Genomic DNA, 7454 nt, shown 5'->3' with positions numbered 1-7454 from the left:
AATGAATTGAAACCAAAAGCTGGACTGGATTGCACCAATTACAAGAAGTAAGTAAGGTTTCAATATTTTTTTATATGTTTTACATATTGTGTGTGTTTGGATATCATTCAGTATCTTTCTGAACATGGCTTTTTTGATGTAGTCTTCTGGCATGGAAACGTTTCATACAGCTTTCTAGCTTTAATTTATCAGTGATATACAATTTATTAAATCAGTAATCTCTCTAAATTAAAGAGGAACAAATCATTTTGAATGGTATACGTAGTGGATAACATAAACATTTAACATTCTGAAAAGAGAAAAATTTTGGTATTACTTATTTTTATATCACACAGCTGGTTTTGACCTCATGAAAAAAGTGCCTAGTGTATGTACATGTGTTTGGGAGTATGTACCGTTCTCAGATGCTGTACTGCATGCATGCATGTACTGGAAAATACCCATGCAACCATGCAGTGCAGCCAGTCAGTATATATGTTAACCCTGTAAAAAAGCTTTGAAATTTCACATGCTTTTTCTATATATGGTTTTGAACCTGTAAACAGCTGCCAGGCATTAATTCCCATTTCACAGGGTTTTTCACATGTTGAGACCCTGTGAAAAATGCCCTGTTCACAGGTTTTGAGATTTTCTACCCTGTGAAAAAAGCTGTGAAAAAGCCTTACAATTAAGCCACATTTCAAAGGTTTTTTCACAGGTTTTTTCACAGGGTTTTTCACAGGTTGAAATTCACAGGTTTCTTCACAGGTTTTTTCACAGGTTCAGACCCTGTGAAAAGTGCCCTGTTCACAGGTTCTGAATTTTTCTCAACCTGTGAAAAACCTGTGAAAAATCATGTGAAAATTCTTGTTTCACATGTTTTTTCAGAGGTAAATTCACATGTTTCTCACAGGAAATTCACAGGTTTTTATCCAATAGATCCGGTCGTTTCGCTACACGGTTGTTTCGCTACACCGTTAAGTATGAAAATGTGATTATTTCTCGATCTTAAAGTGAGTTTGGGTGAAAAATTATATTAGCTGTTTCTACGTTTCACAGGATCAATAGAGTACTGCCAAAATGACGGCGTACTGCTCATATGATCAATCAAGGGGATGAACTGTTTACATGAAATATCGAGTCTAGGTTGCCGCTTCACGAGTGTTATTCGAGTGAAAGTTCTGAGTACTGCTTATATGATCGATCAGAACGATGAGAGAGAGTATCTGTTTTGATTTCACTGCAAATATGGCCGAGTAACAATAATGACCCACATGCAAATGTGTGAACTTAGTTTTGTCGACAAATTGCTTACCTGTTTATATTTAATTTGTTAGTACCCAAATATACTCCGCAAATAATCTTTATTAGTTACAACTCATCCGGTCATAGTAGGCTGACTATGATCGAGTTACGTCTTTCAATAACCTGCAGACTCTGAAGTTCAAGATTCAACCAACCATTAGGCTTTTCACTGCCAACAATCACTGCTGTGGACCTCTAAGAAAACAACAACATTTGGCTGAACGGGGCCGGGTTTGTGTGCTGTAATTGGTGGATTTTTATCCAATTTCTCATATAGCGGCTTACCTTCATTAAAACTGCTATTCTATTGACAAGTACAGTCAACTCTTGTTACAGCAGACACTCTTGGAACATCGTTTAGTGTCCATAATAGCGAGAGTCTGTAAAAGCAAGGTGTGAGGATCCACAGAGGTGGCGGCCTGGGGCTTGAGATTCCAGTTATTTGAGTTACGTGGCACCCAAAATATCTTGTAGCAACAAGGAAATCTGCTGAGCAGTCGTTTAGAATGGAGGATGAGGGCTTGGTATCTCTTAAAGAATCTGTAAGGAAATATAAGTCTGATGTTCGTCATTTATGTTACATGCAAAGTTCATAGTGTCCACTTGATCGAAAGTCAAAAAAATAAAAATGTTATGTTTGTACCCCGAAAGTGTCCGTAATTCCATAATAGCAAGAGTCCATAATAATGGGAGTCAGTTTCAGTCAAACCCCTACAGCTTTCGTCGGGGATCTGGATTTTGTCCGTAATAGTGAGTGTCCATAATAGTGGGGTGTCCACAAGGTGAGAGTTGACTGTACACTTAGAAGTTAAAATAAGGTTCCGTTTGCGAAGGAAATATATTTGCTAGAATACCTTCAAACTGCGGCGTTAAGTTCGAATACACTCATTGTTCAAAGATGGTGACGCATTTCAGTATATTAACTTGTTCTAGTGTCAACTAAACATCGAGCAGGACATTTTTCTTTACATTTTCATTGAGTAAGAGTGTTTTCTTGACTCTTTCTAAGTGGAACAAACTTTCTATATTGTGGAACGATCTGACTTTTGTGTGGAACGATCTGACTTGGAATGATCTGACTGTAAACCCCTCCCTCCTTACATTTCATCCTGGGGATTCCTTCTCCCTCTCCAAAAATTAAAAAAGCACGCCTGGTCGCAGGTTACCAGAATTGAGGGAAACTTTGTTCTATAAAGCACCACTCATTTTACTGAGAGGAAAATTGATTTGATTGAGTGCATACAGGGGAGGGCCACAAGGCTTATCTTGAAATGTGACTATGAAATTAAACACGCCTAACGGGACTGGAATTGAAATCTCTTGAGCAAGGGCATTTTATATGCTGATGTTACTTTTCTGTACAAGGTTTTAAACAATTATCTAAAGTTGGATATTTATACTGTACTTTTCTTGAAACTTGTTGCATGTAAAAAAATCAAATAAATTAGTTTCTATTTGCCTAATTTTAGCTGATAAGGTAATATTTTTATGTAATTAATCAATCCAGTATTTGGCCTATTTTGTCTCGGACACCCAACCCACCTCACACAAAAAGATAACCAATTCCTGTCACATGGCTGATATTTAATTTTCAGACTGTGATGGTCCAAAAGAACGAATTCCTTCAGCCAGTAGCAAACACACAGAAATCTACCTTAAGGACACAATGGATTTCATCAATAATATTTTAATAAACAGAACCGAAGTCCCAGAGAACACAATTCCTGTTTTAATTCAATGGATGTTACTATCCTGTACACTAATATTCCTCAAGATGAAGAACATTACAGTCTTAATTCCTTTTTTCTTAGAACTATCTTTTATTCCAAAGTCTGTTTTTAGTTATGGATTGACAAGTTGTCTCCTTTTTTGGTCGGTGTGTCACATACATGCAATCATGAAAACAAATGACATGAAGGAGTGGTAAAATGGCCTAAACTCCGCTACACAACAAATGACACAGTAGTGTAAACCTAATAAGTTTATTTTGGGACGCCTGCTGAGAACCAACTCGAGGCATACATACGTGGCACACCATATACAATCCTAATATACAATCAATACCTTACACATTAAGTAAAAGGTATACAACACTGTAATCTAAAACTCCAACAAGTCAGGATAAACAGAGCTGGGCAACCGCTCAGAAAAACACTACTATCTAATGGTAGACGGTGGCCAGAAAAAACCTGCCTGAAAAAACCCCTTTTGGAGACAAAAATACGACAGGAAATCTGGGTAGCAACCATGGCCCAAACTCTAAACAGTTAGCAGCCCATCCTACGAGGCTTCACAGTTCAAACAAAACAAATATTCAAACTAAAATAAATTTGGCATGAGCCAAAGAAGAACAGTTGGTTCTGAGGCCTGGATGGATATCATGTGCTATACTCACTCTTATATACCACTGCATCATTACCCATGATGCCAGGGCTTAAGCCCCAGGCCTTGTCGTATCTCGTGCCGACTAAATATTTATTTCTGCCAAATTCGCTGACTCAATCGTCAGAAATACCATGTTTTGAAAATAACCAGACTCTCTATATCAGTTTCATTGACAGAATAATGCCTGGAAATATACTCGTTAACCTCTTCAGTTATTCTCTGGAAGAAAAAGAGAATATTGACTTATGAACAGGTTCTGCCTTAATCATGTTGCAAAATAAACATGCTAAATGGGATTTCCCAGAGTCTTCTGCGCAAGTGCGTGGATTTTAGTCCAAAAAGGTCTATAGTTAAAACTCATTCTTTTCAATTATTTTTTTTATATTGCTCAATTAGTTAGACTATGCTACAGTTAATGGTATGTGTTGTTTATTACAGATTAGTGCAAATTATGAGAACATACATTGGCAAAATATACAAGTTAACAAGCGTAAATTAAAATACAGTGAGCTTAAAGCTTTATTCAAGCCTCTGCGCTTGTTCCTCATGAAAAGTCTGCTTGCTGTCTTTATAGAACCCCTAGAAAACTATGTATAACTGTAAAGCTTATAAACTGTAGAATCTGAAAATACTGCTAGTTTTAAACATTTCTGCCTTGGAACGAAAACTGATAGTGTGTGCTTTGACCAGCATTTATAATAGAGATATCCCAACAAACTGGACTATATTACTCAGGAGATAATGGGCTAACAAACTTTGTCAGGGTTTACTGATATTCACATTGGTTCCTGAGAAAATCCATTGTAAAGTTTGACAATGGAATCCTGGAGTGGAATGCCACAAGAAAGCTTTACAATGGAACTGGTTTATAAGGACACCAAAGGAACATAAAGAACTGTCCAATAATATTGTCCCTTTTAAATAGGTTGTCAGAATAAATTTGTCAGGGACACATGTTTTATCGATACAGTTCAAAGTGAAGAAACCTTACACTCATTCAAATAGTTTGACACTACAATAATTTTATCAATGATCTCTAAGTGCTTTAAACATGACTGGCACCGTAATGATCATTTAAAATAGTCTGTGACTTTAACCTCTGCACTGACATTTTCAATTTGTGGTTCAGCCAGATGGACTGAACTTTGAGAATTTGTACAGTGCACAGATCTAGATACTGTATCCAGTGTCCATAAGTCAAGGTTAACTTTCAGGAAGTGAAACAAAGGGGAAATCCATCAAGGCCATCAAAGTGGTAATTCAAGGATCACTTGATTGCACACATAATTTGTGTTTTCAAATTTGTAGACATTAATAATGACTGAATAATATAAATTATACATTCAATTTTCAAACAAGTCTGGTTGCCAGACCCAACCCTATTTCTTCATTTATATTATTTGTGAAGGTTTTAATTGGTGGGCTGAAGGCATAATACACTGTTTAATGCTGTGATCATGCATAAAAACATCAGAAGTTCCCAATTTAAAATGTAAGTGATGTTTCAATTAAGTGTTGTTTTAATTGTCTGCTTTAGAACTGCAGTTTGCCCAGTGGACGGAGAGAACCTGTGTGAGGTAAATTTGATTTAAATGCTGACATAGAATGAATATCAACATTGTTTCGGCCGTTAGACAAACTTTTAGCACTAATTATGAATGTAAGCTAGTGAATTTATTAATTTCTTTATATGTATATTCAACAGAGGTGCATGAGTATGTCTATTATTTTAAGTTAGTAGCCTTGCAATTGCCCATAAGTTAAACTAGAGAATTTGCTGTAGTAGAGGGGAAAACAAGTCTTGTTAAGACTGGAAATGAGAAAGCAAGGGACATTAAGAACACATTTGGTGGAACTTGAAAAGAGTTTGAGGGCTCTTTCAAAAAACACCACTTGTCATGACACTCAAGTTGAGCCACTGAAATCATTGTATATTTATCAAAACTTATTTTGTGTATCCCACCCCTGATCCATAACTTGTATAGGAGCTATGACAAGGAGGCTTGGAGGATAGCTAGTGTGTCCAAAGATGTCTCCTTTGAGGTCCACAATGGGAAATGATGACATTGTGTGACTTTGTAATTATCTCATGGATGCCAAATGGCAGGTGTCTTGGTTTCTGGATTTTCCCAAAACTTCAGAAAAGTGCCAAAATTAGCACTACCTTTAGCTAAAGGCACAAAAGTTAACAGAAAGAAAGTACTTTTTCTTCATTTAAAAAGGGATGTTCCATTTTCTGAAAAACTGTCAGTCAAAAAATTGGTTGCCATGGTAACATTAAAGTCAGTCAACTCCAACCAGCCACAAAATTAAAATTTTTCCAGATAAATTTCTGAAAAAGGCTAGAACGTTCATAGCATTTGTGCAAATATTAAAAATGTTATTCAGGGTTTAAGTCACCACAGGCCAAATAATTTGGCCCTGCTCTAGATAGGGTCAAGTCTGTTGATAGATTTTCATGTGTAATTGAAACCCATGTATCTAGATTTGCTGCAGGTCTGTTATTGTTTTGTTAGATTGTACTTGTGTATATCGCTGTGTTTTTGTGCTTGTGTTATTATATTATTAATAATTAATAAACAATTTTATAATTCAGGCTATTCCTGAGGACACTGTGCGACATGAAGTACTTGCTCGCAAAGTACACTGCACATTCAGGGATGATGGATGCGCATGGGAAGGCAAAGTCAAACACTTGGAGGTAATAATTCTTTCTATATGAGTCAAATTTCAAGTTTCAAAGACTAGGCTCTTGCAAGCTGAACATCAACAAAGTAAACACAGAAAGATAAAGTACTACATGTGTCCTCCATTTTAAGGGATTTAAAAAGCACTAAACATTGCCTTTTGAGAGGCTCATCTGATATCTGATGAGCTGGTCACCAGTTTCAAGCAACATATTATACAATCAAAAATTTCGCAGAAAGTCCGTTTATGATTTGAATAATCAGGGCCGTAGCCAGACTTCAGAACAAGACGAGGCAAGTTTCGAATGCTGAAGGCGCCAGCCGCTAGGGGGTGTGGGGGCATGCCCCCCCAGAAAATTTTGAAATCTAGAGGCTCAGAAATGCTCTTGTAAGCATTTTCTGTGGCATTTTTCTTCAGAAAACTCAATCTTGGGCAAGTGTAGAAGTTCACCTTTTTATTGGTTAGCGATACTGGTGCCAAGTTAATGACCATCTTATAACAGCTATTATAACAATAAAATGAATCCACAAGAGTAGCCAACGTTTATGGATTTTATACTGTAGATAATTAGGAGAAGTCTTATCAATTATGTTTCGATACACTCTTGCTTATGTTCTTCAACTTTGAGACAGCCATGTCATAATATTGCCATCTCTCATACTTGTACGACTAAGAAGTCACTAACTCTTTTATTAAGAGTAGTAAACGTCTCCCTTAACAGTTAGAAAAGTGAAAGTTTTTTGCCCGTTGTTTATTCTTTACTGAAAGCTAAGACAATCCGTCTGTGGCCTGAGAAAGACAACATCACCTCAATGGTAGACAGTATGGATGTTCTAGAGGCAAACCTGTGCGACCTTCGTCAAAAGTTTTGAAATGCCTCTCTCACGCCAACCAAATGCAAACGGCTCTTTTAAGAGCCATTACAAATGAGAAAGGCTTGATCAACAAATCTTTTAAAATCTATTCTTTTACATTTTCTTTTCGCTGAAACCTTCAATACATGTATTATAGTGTTTGCAATAAATCGATTGCCAGCACTGCAAACGACATTTTGTTCTTTTACGACAGTTGTATATGAAAAGAATGCTCCCACACCG

The 7454-nt window shown here is 36.6% G+C and overlaps 1 long non-coding RNA gene across 1 annotated transcript in view; it reads left to right on the top strand.

Moving 5' to 3' along the window:
• Window positions 1–6370, top strand: part of LOC146459377 (uncharacterized) — a 24971-nt gene extending 18601 nt beyond the window's left edge. Inside the window, exons 2-3 of the long non-coding RNA XR_014857954.1 lie at window positions 5207–5246; window positions 6266–6370. This is a non-coding gene — a long non-coding RNA (uncharacterized LOC146459377). The remainder of the gene's footprint in view (window positions 1–5206; window positions 5247–6265) is intronic.
• The last annotated feature ends 1084 nt before the right edge of the window (window positions 6371–7454 follow it).

This window comes from Pavona decussata, unplaced genomic scaffold, assembly GCF_977016875.1.
Source record: "Pavona decussata unplaced genomic scaffold, jaPavDecu1.1 SCAFFOLD_219, whole genome shotgun sequence".
Classification (NCBI taxonomy): domain Eukaryota; kingdom Metazoa; phylum Cnidaria; class Anthozoa; order Scleractinia; family Agariciidae; genus Pavona; species Pavona decussata.
The sequence above is the reverse complement of the archived record's forward strand: the minus strand, read 5'-3'. Positions and strand labels throughout refer to the sequence as shown.